This window comes from Nycticebus coucang, chromosome Y (genome assembly GCF_027406575.1).
Source record: "Nycticebus coucang isolate mNycCou1 chromosome Y, mNycCou1.pri, whole genome shotgun sequence".
NCBI classification, from domain to species: domain Eukaryota; kingdom Metazoa; phylum Chordata; class Mammalia; order Primates; family Lorisidae; genus Nycticebus; species Nycticebus coucang.
Window position 1 is genome coordinate 18,986,568 of NC_069805.1, and position 13,147 is coordinate 18,999,714.

The window sequence follows — 13,147 nt, forward strand, 5'->3', positions numbered from 1 at the left end:
CAGTCTCAATCACAGGTATAGTAAGTCAGCAAAGTCCCCTGCACAGGTGTAATAAATCATCACATAATTTATACCTGAAGTGGGGTCTGAGTATTTCTTACAGGTGGCTGAGTGTACAACAATTAGTACCACAGGGAGGCACAACCAGTTAAATGGTCTGAGTTTCTGAATTGGAGCCCAGCCTGAGCACTATTGAGATCCCTATCTCTGAGGAACACAAAAATGGCTGGTCACTGTATTCCCAGCTGAGGGAATAGATTAACTTGATCACAACAATTGAAGATTGATGTCAGGTATAATCTGAGGGCACTCCACTGAGTGAAAAAAAGTGAGACTCTATCTCAATACATAAACTGAGAAACACACTGGTAAGCAAATTACCTCTCATTTTTACTTTTAGCAACAGACCTAGAGATGAAATTTTATCCCTAAATTAGATTTCAACTACTGAAGTTATTCTCAAATAGATAAATTCTGTTCCTGAAGCCTGTATTAGTCAAGCCATTTGGTTTTACATAACGCTAACCTTTTGATATCTTAGATTCTTATAATCACTTTGAACTGCCCACTTAATGAGTTCTTGACTTGAATCAGACTTTTCATATCACCCTAAAATATCCAGAGTACACAGTCCATCCTTTCTTTTGGGGTCCATTAATCTCTTGGTGTCCCTTGCCACTATCAGTCAGAGGACAAGGACAAGATGACTGTGGACAACTCCTACCCATCAGATCAAATGGCAATGTCCTAACAAAACAATTATTTACCCACTTTCTTGCCTTGTTTTGCTCTCCCCACCAGGGGCCACAGTAAATCTCCTCTTTTATGTAGTTCTCTAGTATGTATGCCTATAGACCTCTCCTTGTATTTTTCTCTTCAAAAGTGTGCCTACCATATTTTATTCTTTTCTTCTTTCCCTTATTATTTTTCTTTCTTTCTTTCTTTTTTTTTTTTTTTTTTTGTAGAGACAGAGTCTCACAGTACCGCCCTCGGGTAGAGTGCTGTGGCGTCACACAGCTCACAGCAACCTCTAACTCTTGGGCTTCCGCGATTCTCTTGCCTCAGCCTCCCGAGCAGCTGGGACTACAGGTGCCCACCACAAGGCCCGGCTATTTTTTTTGTTGCAGTTTGACCAGGGCTGGGTTTGAACCCGCCACCTTCGACATATGGGGCCAGCGCCCTACTGACTAGGCCACAGGCGCCGCCCTCCCTTATTATTTTTCTTGAGACAGGCCCTCACTCTGTTGCCCAGGCTAGAGTGTCATGGCATCAGCCTACCACAAGGCAAAATGCAACTCTTATGGTGAAGAGATCCTAAGCCCTTGGCCACTTTAATATTTCTAATTCAGTGAAAACAGGGTGGGAGATCAGAATGCAGTCTGTATTGTTGTGGCTCAGCCTTGGCTCCAACACATGGACTTAGAGGCTCAGGCTACCTAGGCCTCCAAGTATATCCAAATATAGTAGTCATGTGTGGCAAAATGTATTAAACTCTAATTAAGAAATGGCCTTACTTGGGGCTGTGAGGAGTGCCCAATTTTCAGGCCTCAGTGACACATAGGGATTATGTCAGGATTTTTTTGCTTATCAATAGTGGCAGATATCACCACAATTATCCTTGGTACTCTTTTTTGCTAAGAATGTTTCATTGGTGATTGTGTATTCACTGTGTGGCCCAGAAAACCTCTTCTACTTCTTATGTGGCAAAGAAGCAAAAAGTTTGGACACACCTGGACAATAGGTAAGGAATGTTGGAACTTTCCAGAAAGTCTGATATTTCCCATGATCCTCACAAATAACAGCAGGTATGAAGTACACTATTAGACACATTGCCTTACCAGATTTTAATAGAGGACGTTCAGTAAGACTACTACCATCCCAAACAAGTTTATTCTAGAGAAAGTAGACAAATATCACAAAAATTACAAGTTATAATTGTGTGACATACCTCTCAGTTCTGTGAAATCACTGTCTGATCTTTGGACTCTGGTTCATGGTCTTTACCATTTCATGGCAGCACTGGGTATAAACCACACTCTTCAACTTGCTTAAAAAATCCATGACTTGAAAAGAAAAGGAGGGGTTGTGTCAATCCCTTGGCAAAAGATACAAACAAAATTAGGTAGCAGGAATTACGTGTCTAGAACAAAACTACACTCTATGTGACAGTTTGAAATCAATGAAAACCCAGACAGCAACCACACATGTCTAGCAGAAATAAGGTTAAGCATAAACATGGTAAACCTGGACAACACACATTGTGATGTCATCCACTGTGATCATGTAGTGACTTCATCCTGTTATCACTTGGGATCCAGGTTTCTGCTCAAAAATACTAAGTGTTCTTTTCTGCTTTTTTTTTTTTTTTTTTGTAGAGACAGAGTCTCACTGTACCACCCTCGGATAGAGTGCCGTGGCGTCACACGGCTCACAGCAACCTCTAACTCTGGAGCTTACGCGATTCTCTTGCCTCAGCCTCCCTAGCAGCTGGGACTACAGGCACACCCCACAACGCCCGGCTATTTTTTTTGTTGCAGTTTGGCCGGGGCTCGGTTTGAACCTGCCACCCTCGGCATATGGGGCTGGCGCCCTACTCACTGAGTCACAGACGCCGCCCCTTTTCTGCTCATTTTACCTGGTGTCCCTCAAGTGTTTGAACTGGAAATATTCTTAGCTGTACATACCTGAACCAGAAGCGATTTCCATTTTGTGCATTATTGTCTCTGTTGATGGTTGAGATTCCAGGCACTAGGCTGACACAACAGTTGAGATATTGTAAGGCAGTGTGAGTAAAGCTGTATCATTGTTGACAAAACTGCACGTGGTCATTTAAAAGGCCACTATTTTTTTCCCTTTGAAGCAGAGTTTAACATTGTCTGGCTCAGTACAGTACCATGGCATCACAACTCACAGTAAACACAAACTCCCCAGCTACAGTGATTCATTTACCTCAACCTCCTGAGTAGCTAGAACTACAGATGCCCACCCCAACACCTGGCTATTTTTTGTTGCACTTTGGCTGGGCAAAGGTCAAACTCATCACCCTTTCTTAATGGTCCCAGATACCTAACCACTGAAAAACAGGCACCGACCTTCCATCGCTATTTCACGGACCTCTTTGACACAGACCCCAAAACATCTGTTTCAGTGAAGTTTTCACATTTATTATGCCTGGCTACAGCCTCCATTTAATCAAAGCTTCACAGGTCCTAAGCTTGTCTACTTTGCTTGAATGATCAAGATAATTCTGGACTTTTTAGATGATGAAAATATTACTTGGTTGGATTGTGTATGGGTGTGTGTATGGATATTTTTGAAATACTGTTTCCATGTATAGTCCAGGCTAGTCACTTTGGGTCTCAGACTTGATCATAGCAACCTCAAACTCCAGGATTCAGGCAAACCTCCTACCTCAGACTCCCATGTGCCTATGAATACTGTTACTTGTCACATACCTAGATAATTATTTACTTCTTTTTAGAGACTGTGTGTTACAATTACTCTCTCCATTCTCAGCACCCCCTCATTCAAGAACTCCACTCATCTCAGCCTGCCAGAGTGCTAGGAGTACTGGTGTGAGCCAACAATTTTTTTTCATTTTTTCTTTATTTCCTTCCCTCATCATTCCCTTCATCCTCCCCAAATTTATGCTTTTTCTCTGCAATTCTGTCTCTCATTGTCTTGCAATATCCATTCTTTTTTTTTTATTTTTACTAACTCTTCCTCTATACTTTAATGGAAACTTACCTAGTAATAAACTATACCAGTGATCCCTAAATATGTAGTCTTGAACTCTGTACTTAAAATTGGTGTTTTTGAAGTGTGTAAATTATGTTTGAATAGAATTGTTATATTTTAAATACAAGCTCTTGTCTATGAGGGAAATAGAGAAAAACCTTGACCAAACATAAGCATGGATGAGCACCATAGCTCACACCTATAACTACAGCAATTTCTCAGGCTGAGTAAGAAAGTTTCCTAGAAGCTAAGGGGTTTCAGAGAAGAATGAGCAACTTAATAAAACCACAAGTATCCTAAACATAAGTGCAAATGTCCCCAGCAATTTTTGGCAATGGCATGTACTCTCAGCTGCTGAGAACTATAACGTCAGGAGGATCACTTAATATTAGCAGCTTGCATTTCCTTGAGCTATGGTGGTACCAATGTATTTTTCTTGGACAAAGGGCGAAATGGCAGTATGAAATCTCTAATAAAAATACTACATAGTTGCAGAAAAAGTTTGGTAGAATACAATATATTTTATGCGTGTATCCCAAATGATATTTATTACCAGGATTGCCAGTGTAGCTCCGTATGTGAAAATCAACTAATATAGCACATAACCTTAATAAAATTAATAAGAAAAACCACATAGTCTTTTCAATAGACACAGAATAGGCTTATGGCAGAGGCAACATAACTTGTTGAAAAAAAAATTTAAAGTCTTAGATGAAAATGGAACATCTTAAGCACTACTAATGGGATTCACAGATCACTGGGTACATATAATGTGCTATATTTATAGGATGCAATATTTTTCAACAATAAAAAGTAGTGAAGTTCATATTTATGTTTCAATAGGAATGAACCTTAAAAATCATTATGATATAAGAAAAAGGCCAGTTATAAAACACCACAAAGAGTATTACTGAACTCCGAAAAAAACATCAAGGCATGAATTAATCTAGGAAGTTTCATGCCTCCTTCCCCACTACTAAGTGTAAAGTATAAATTTCTTAAAATAATAACTAAGAAAATGTTGTGAAGGCTATGTTAAACAGTTTCATAAAAATATTTCAAATGTTATATAAAACCAGCTCATTGTGTCCCATAATAACATTAATGTACACAGGTCTGACTTAATAAAAAAATTAAAAATAAATAAAAACATGAAGACAAGGCCAATTCTGTGCTAGTAGTAGGGGGTTGAAGGAAGGGTGAATTGGAACACCAAAGTGGCTGTTGGGAGGTATAAATGTTCTTTGTGTGTGGGAGAACACAATGCTCTATAATTAGATTGGTATGCTAGCTGTACAATTCTGTGTCTATACTAAGAAGAACAGAAGTGTATTCTTGCTAAGGATGACATACTTATTTAAATGAAGATACTTGGGAATACTTTCCAAAACATGGAGTAATAAAAAGTCACACAGCACAAGAAGTACCCAGGTCGTACTTACACCTGAGAGACATTCAATCCTATTTCCATGCTCACAAACTGGCTTCTGTGACTGGATATGGAAGGTACATTGTTCCATCCTACTGAAGTTGTCATTTTCATTTTCGTACAGACAGTGTCTACTCCTTCTCCTGAATAGAGTACGCTAATGTATTAATGGCTAATGCAATCTCAAATTCTTGGGCTTAAAATATTTTATTTATTTATTTATTTATTTTGCAGCATTTTGGCTGGAGCCCATGTTTGAACATGCTACATCCATTATACGGGGCCAGCGCCCTACTACTTTGACAAATAGGTGTTCCAAGCGCTCAAGAGATCTAATTGTCTCGGCCACCTGAGAATGCGGTAGTCCAAGTGTCTCCCACAGTGCCAAATTAATTGCACCTATCTCTTATGCCTCCCAGAGCACTATGATTACAGGTGTGAGTCAATGTTTCATACTTTGAAGTAGGGATAGTTTTCAAACTATCATTTGGGGCCAGTGATGTTGCTTAATGCCTTCCATCTTTGGGAAACCCAGTCAGTCGGATTGTCTGAGCTGCTGAATTGGAAACCAGTATAAGAAATAGTGAGATTCCCATCTGTGAAAAATAAAAAAAAAATGGCCAGATGTTATGCAGGTGTTATGACTACCAGCTGAGGGAATATGTTCATTTTTTGACAAAACATGAAGAGTGCTGTGAGTTATAATACCAGAACACTCAACCGTGGCTATCAAAATGAGACACTGTCACAATATATAAACAGAGAATACCATTGAATGGGTAGTGACCCCTCATTATTACTTTTTCCAAGTTTATACTTTTGAAATTTTAGCTCTAGATTAGATGTCAACTAAAGAAATTATTCCTCTTAGGAAAATTGTATTCCTAAAACATGTCTTAGTCAAGCATTTGGATTTTATGTAAATGTCACAATTTGATATTCTAAATTCTATTTTTCTATTTTTATTTACTTCCAGTGTTTATTATTTTGTCTTAATTTTGTCTTAATTACTATTGATTATTTTTATTTTAATATATTTTATTATGTCTTTTGTACATAGATCATAAATACATTTATGTCACTTTCAATGTGTTGATTCTTTGTAAAAATTGGAGTGCTTACATCATAGTAATCAACACAGTTTTCACCTCATTTACCTAATTATAGCATTAGGACATTTATATTCTACACATTATAGATTCCACTTGTATTTGCAATGTGCTTTATAGGTGTGTTCCCCCTGCTATCTCCTACCCCCTCTGACTCCATCCTCTCCCCTCTCCCTCCCTTTCCGATTTTCATCCTAGGATAAAATTGTGTTTCATTTTTAATATGCAAGTGTGAATTATTATAAATTTGTTTCACAGTAGTACTGAGTACATTGGATACTTTTTTTTTCCATTCCTGAGATACTTTACTAAGAAGAATATTTTCCAGCTCCATCCATGTAAACATAAAAAAAATAAAGTTGGTGTGTCACTGGCTGTATCTTCAGACACTGGGCTGCTTCTCACGCAATGCAAGCATTGTGCAGAGGATGAACATAAGCATCCTGCAGGCATTGGTGTGCCAGGGAAGTACTAAATTTAAGATTATTTAGATAACTCTTTCCAAGTTACCTATAGCCTATGAGAGAGGAAGAATATATTTTGACAATTATCAGTGTTGTGTCAGCAGGGGGACATACTTCCCTATCTTTCAGATTATAAGTCTTCACTCGTAGCACTAACTGCTCATAATTGGCTACTTCATATATTAGCAACTACAGGAAAGATTCTTGAGAAAATATATTTTGCTTCTTATTGCAAATTCAGATACCTGAGCTGGGACACTTCTCAAGAAGTCATTGCAGTCAATTGAGCTCTGAACAAAAGCTCAGCAGTGGCCTGGCAGGCATTCAACAACCTATTTTGTTGATTTTGCAGTGCTTCGAGTTCTACTTTTTTCCCTTGTAGGGATTCTGGAGATCAACAAAAAGGTGATATATGCCATTTCCCCCAGATTTTTGGGAATATTAGTGATGCTACCTTGTCTGCTGGATTTCAATGTACAGCTTGGGACTTGTCAGACTCTATAATTTCCAAGCCAGAACTGAACAGACCCACCACCACTGCTCTTTTAGGTGTAATCACTAGAGAATGCTTTTCAGATTGAAGGCCATCCTTGGCACTATATCATCACACCCAATAAAAAAGAAACAAAGAGGAATTTTTCATATTTGTGCCCTAAAAGACAATACTTTGGAAAATCTGAAGAATCAGACTTTTTAATAGTAAATTTGTATTAGAAATTTTGGGGTTGGAGGGCAGAGACAAGATGACTGACTGAAGACAGCTTTCCACAGAGGCTCTCATCCAGAAGGATAGTTCAAAAATAAAAATTTAGCAAGTAACCTGGGTGGATTAGAGCTGCACCAAGAGAGAAAGGTGAAGAAGGCACATCAACCCCGCTGAGGGAGCTGTGACCCCAAGTATACAAAAAAATGGTGCAAAATCTATCACCAAGTGGATGAGTCCCCTCCTCCATGAGAACGGCTCAGAGTGCCCCACAAACAAGTGAGCAGAGTTCAATGGTTCTCCCACTAAACTCCACGGGAAAGACCCTCTAAAAACTGGACCTACCTCCTCTACTAGGTTGCCACGGTATTCTCCTGGGGTGGTGCCTGTGGCTCAGGTGCCGGCCCCATATACCAAGGGGGGTGGGTTCAAACCCAGCCCTGGCTGAACTGCAACCAAAAAATAGCCGAGCGTTGTGGTGGGCACCATAATCCCAGCTGCTTAGGAGGCTGAGGCAGGAGAATCACGGAAGCACAAGAGCTAGATGTTGCTGTGAGTCCTGTGACATCATGGCACTCTACTGAAGGCGGTAAATTGAGACTCTGTCTCTACAAAAAAAAAAAAAAGTATAGAACTGTATATATTCTTTACTTGTAATTATGAGTTCCCAGCACTCCCCTCCACTCTCACTCTGAGGTCTGAAGGCCTGTCCCCCAGGAGTTTAGATTCTTGGGTGATTTTTTTAGGGGTGTGGACAGGGCCTAGACTTCAGATGGTTAGTGCTGCTTCTGGGCATGGGAGTGAGGTGAGGATAGTCGGCAGAGAGGGAACCACACTGGATCAGTGGTCCCCCAAGGCGTAGAGCAGCAGCCATTTTTATCAACAATAGGGCTCACTCCCAAATATTCTGAAGCCAACTCCCTGTCTTTCTGGGCAACCAGAGGAGGCCAGGCATCTTTTCCGGTGGCAACCACCATGGAACAGATCTGGGAAAGAAATGCAGGCCTGTGAATACCCGCATGGGTGGAGCACGGGGACTAAAAATCCATGAGCAGAGCCAGGAAGTTCCCAGGGTGGGGCTGATGGAGAGAACCACTTTACTGAGCCTAAGATGCACCTGGCCTTCAGGGGATTGTCAGCCTCTAGACAAAGGAAGGCAGAAGGCTAGAACTGACAGCTAACCGAATACAAAGCTGCAGGAGCAAAAACAGGGCCTGAAGCGCAGGCTCTGGGAACTCCAACAGCTTCTATTCTGCAGGGGAATTTAGCAGGGGCAGAAACAAATTCCCTCAAAGTTGCTATCTTCTGTTCTGTCAGTAACATCCATCAGGGGTGAGGCTGGAACTGAGTAAACACCCCCAATCCTCCATCAAGCACCCGAGGTTTTTCAGGCCTCTCTTCCCTCTGCTGGATAGAGCAGAGCACAGTGGCCTGGCTGAGCAGAAATAGATTTCCTTATGATTTAGGCAGGTGCAAACCCCTGGAGTATCTGTTCACTACAGGCAACTGGGTCACAGCTATGTGGGGCTGAGAGTGACTGGGTGTGACATAGATGCAAGGTGGGGAAGGTGGTATCAACCTTCCCAGACTAATCTATTTGCTGGGTGGGTCCTTCTGACTCCACAAAGCACTGGCATAAGTCATATCTGAGTTGTCACCAGACACCGGAGATCCAGTTGCCAGAGACCTTTTAAACTCTCCCACCTGAGAAAGTTGGTGACTGAGACAATTGACTTAGACCTTTTGAACTGAACAAATTGCCTGAGGACTATTCAAGTGGTGGCCTGGGTATGTGGTTGTAGAAAGGTTTGATATTTCTTTTCCATTTGTTGCCTGTGGGGAGAGGGGTGACTTAATTGCTGGTATTTCTCCATAGCTGAGACTTCAACCCAGAGTAACTGTTTCACTAAGGTTGAACGGAGATTAGCTGAAAATAAGACAGAATCACTTAGCTTCACAACACCAAACAGGTCCCCAGTTTCTCAGGACATAACACTGTACAGGTTCTCAACAAAGCTCCAGGGGAAAAATTGAATGGTGTAAAACAATCATTGTGTGGAATCAGCAGAAAAAATTTGGTAACATGAATGACCAGAATAGATGTACCCCCCCAAAGGAAAAATATGGCAGATGTAACTGAAAATTCCATTCATAAACAGCTGGCCGAGATGTCAAAAATCGAATTCAGACTTTGGATTGCAAACAAGATTAATAGAATGGAGGAAAATATGGAATTAGAAATTCGAGGAGCATTTTAAAAGTCAGAATTAGAAATTTGAGGAGAAATTCAAAAGTTGCCTCAAGAATTTAACAAATTTAAAGACAAAACCACCAAAGATTTTGACGCACTGAAGCAAAAATTTGTAGCACTCAAAAATCTGAAAAATACAGAAGAATCCCTCAGTAATAGAGTGGAGCAAGCAGAAGAAAGGATTTCTGACATTGAAGACAAAGCCTTTGAACGGTCACAAAATCTCAAAGAGGAAGAGAAATGGAGAACAAAAATAGATCATTCTCTCAGAGAGCTCTGGGATAATTTGAAGAAGGCTAATATCTGCCTCATTGGAATCCCTGAATCTGATGAAGTGGCCTCACAAGGCACAGAGGCCCTTCTCCATGAATTATGAAAGAGAATTTTCAAACATGCCAAGAGATTCTGAAATTCAGATAGCAGACAAGAATAAATCTTGTTCCGGCCCACCATACTCAGTTACTTTCTCAAGCACACAGTTGCTTCCACTCTCTATCCCTCCTACTTCCCTGTAAACCAATCTAATCTTGTCTCCTTACTCCTCACTCCAACAAGCCCTCAGAGTTCTTCCTTATTTTCTCTCATCCACCACTGGATGCTACAAGAAACACTTCCAGAACTCTATGTCCTATCAATTTACCTAACTTTTTTTTTTTTTTTTTACCATTTTTGCCAATACCCTAACCTCTAACAAATGCAAGTGAGTTTGGGAGATATTAAAAAAGGCAGCAAATTAATTTCACACGTCAAACAATGAGTATCCTATAGGTGACACCATGGTCCCTAACTCACAACCAAATTGGAATTATAATAATAATTCTGGGACATAAAGTAGAGATGTTTTTATTACCGACACTATTTGCAAATTAGAACGTCTGCCAAAAAGGTTATCAATTATGATAAATTACGAGAAGTCATACAAGGTAAGTCTAAAATACTTCAGCTTTCCTCCAATGCCTTACCAAGGATTTTGTTAAACATGGTAACTTAGATCTTAAAACAATAGGTAAAAAAAGTTCTCATAATGTATTTATTTAAAAAAAGTTACTCTGACATCAATCTTAAATTAAATCACTTGGAGCATGGACCTCTAACATCCCCGGCTGTGATCTTAGGCATACCCTTTAAGGTTTACACAGAGAGAGATAATATTTTGCAAAGGGAAAATAAAAAAATCTCAAATCCAATATTATCAAATGCTAGTTCACAACATTACAAACAGAGTATCTAATGCCATAATTCCTGACTTGACTAAGTCATTAAAGGCCAAAGGCCACTTCATGACTCAACCACGTGGACCATGTTACAAATGCAGTGGAGAAGACCAATAGGTTCAATGTTGCACCGATCCTAACCCCCATCCTGTCCATGCCTTCTCTGCAAAAAAAAAGGGCCATTCGAAGGCTGACTGCCGCTTGGCCCAGAGAGACCATGGTAACAGCCAAACTCGGGCATGTACAGCAGATTTTTGGGGGCCTGTCTTCTGAAGACTGATGGGAACCTGGCTTCTCTCACCTGATAAAGATCATGATTTGACCCATCTTTTGTCACACCAATGAATATTTTTATTCCCATTGTGTTTGCTAACGGCAGTTTGAAGTAATAGCTATGTAGATTCCAATTCTTGTTTTCTTCCTATATCATCATTGTTGAGAACAATTTATTATATATTAATCAAAATATCTCTATGTTAATGACTGTATAACCCATTTCTTTTGAATTTAGTACTGGAAAAATATTGTATCTCTGGAGAAATGTCTACATTTCTTCTTCACTCTAGCAGCCTCTTTTGGATCAAACTGTGTTTTCTTTATTTGCTGGTTATCAAGGAAAACAACCAAACTTGTGGTCAGAACATTTCTACCTTCCATTTTGTAATTGTATGTGCCTATTTTATTGTAGATATTATTTTTTGTAAACTTGTCTAATAGATATGATGGATTTATGTCTTATTCAATAAGCTATCTCTATCTTTCCCCTCAAATAAATTTAAAGTGTCATCATTGCCAGAAAAACAAATGATAGACAATAAAAGTGTACAAAGACAAGAATTAAAAAAATTACAGAGACACATACACACAAATTAATGTGCATACATGCAAATGTATATGTATGTATATTTATGTACACTTGTATGATTAAAAGATTATATAAAATTTTCTAGTGATTTTGAAAAGGTTACTGTCATTGGGGAAAGATTCACATACAACTCACCTACTCTCATATCATTTTTATTATTGTAGTCTTCACTTTATACCTTTTACAAATGTATCTAAAAATCACTGAACAATATAAAAAAACAGAAATATACTGTATTCCTGAATAGCTATACATATGAAAATAATTATGTAAATATATAATTCAAATTGACTTTTGTTATATCACTCTAGCTTATAACTAAGAAGTAGATTACCAGTAGAATATGAAAGTGCATAAATATGCAAACAAGTACATTCTCATCTTAGAGAATATTCCAGGCCCAGAAAATGATTTCTCCTTTAAGTCAATACTGAAGGGCACGGTTTTCAACACCCCTTTGTGCTTTGTCTCATATTTGCTCCTTGAGGTATGAGAACCTGGAAAGGGAAAATTCCATTTTTGGCCATATTCTCCCTGCTCACTAAAACAGCAGAGTTGCAAGGGTTAATTCCTCCCTGCTTGCTGAAAAGTCCTTGAGAAATGATTCCCTGAAGTTCATGCCAAGTCCTAGTTGAAGATTTAGCACCTGTCTGCAGCTGAATTATTGTTCTTTATTCCTTAACTTCAAGTTACATAAAAGCTTCATTTAACCTTTTTGGGAGGTCTGCGTACAGAACAGACAGCCTGGCATCCTTATACTTTATCTTTAAGGTAAACGTTCCAGACTTAGAAAAGATGTGTACGTGCTTTGTAATATTTATGCTGAAAAGAAATTTTTTATGGCAGTCTCAACTAGCGCTTTTGTTCTGTATTCTTACTTATTCTTCTCTGATGAGTTTGGGTATATAATACATTGAATAAAGATGAATAATCTCTGTGGGCCTGAGCAAGCTCCAGTCTTCCCTTAATAAATGAATCATTCAATCTGTACTGATACCTCTGTGTCATTGACTGAGTTATTTGGAGTGGACACAATACAAGTTGTTATGTTACCCATATGTCAATTTATTCAGTTAAAAAATAATGTAATGTTATTTTTTTATTATTCTTTTAAATATTCATTATTTGTGGTGACAGTTTTCACTGATTTTCAAAAACTCTTCTCAATCTTTGATTTTGCTCAAAAATTTTTAAAATAAATCTACATTTGGCAAAAGAATTTTTTTTTATTTTTAAATGACTTTTTGTTATATTAACAGAATATTGATAAAAATTGACAATTATTTGGCTGTTTATGCCAACTATCTACTCAGTCATTCACAAAAGCTCTCCATTTACATATTGTCTTTCTAGATTACATCCATTAAGTACTTT

The 13,147-nt window shown here is 38.8% G+C and overlaps 1 pseudogene; it reads left to right on the forward strand.

Moving 5' to 3' along the window:
- Positions 1-4,190: 4,190 nt before the first annotated feature.
- LOC128579020 (DDB1- and CUL4-associated factor 17-like) lies at positions 4,191-7,437 on the forward strand (annotated as a pseudogene).
- The last annotated feature ends 5,710 nt before the right edge of the window (positions 7,438-13,147 follow it).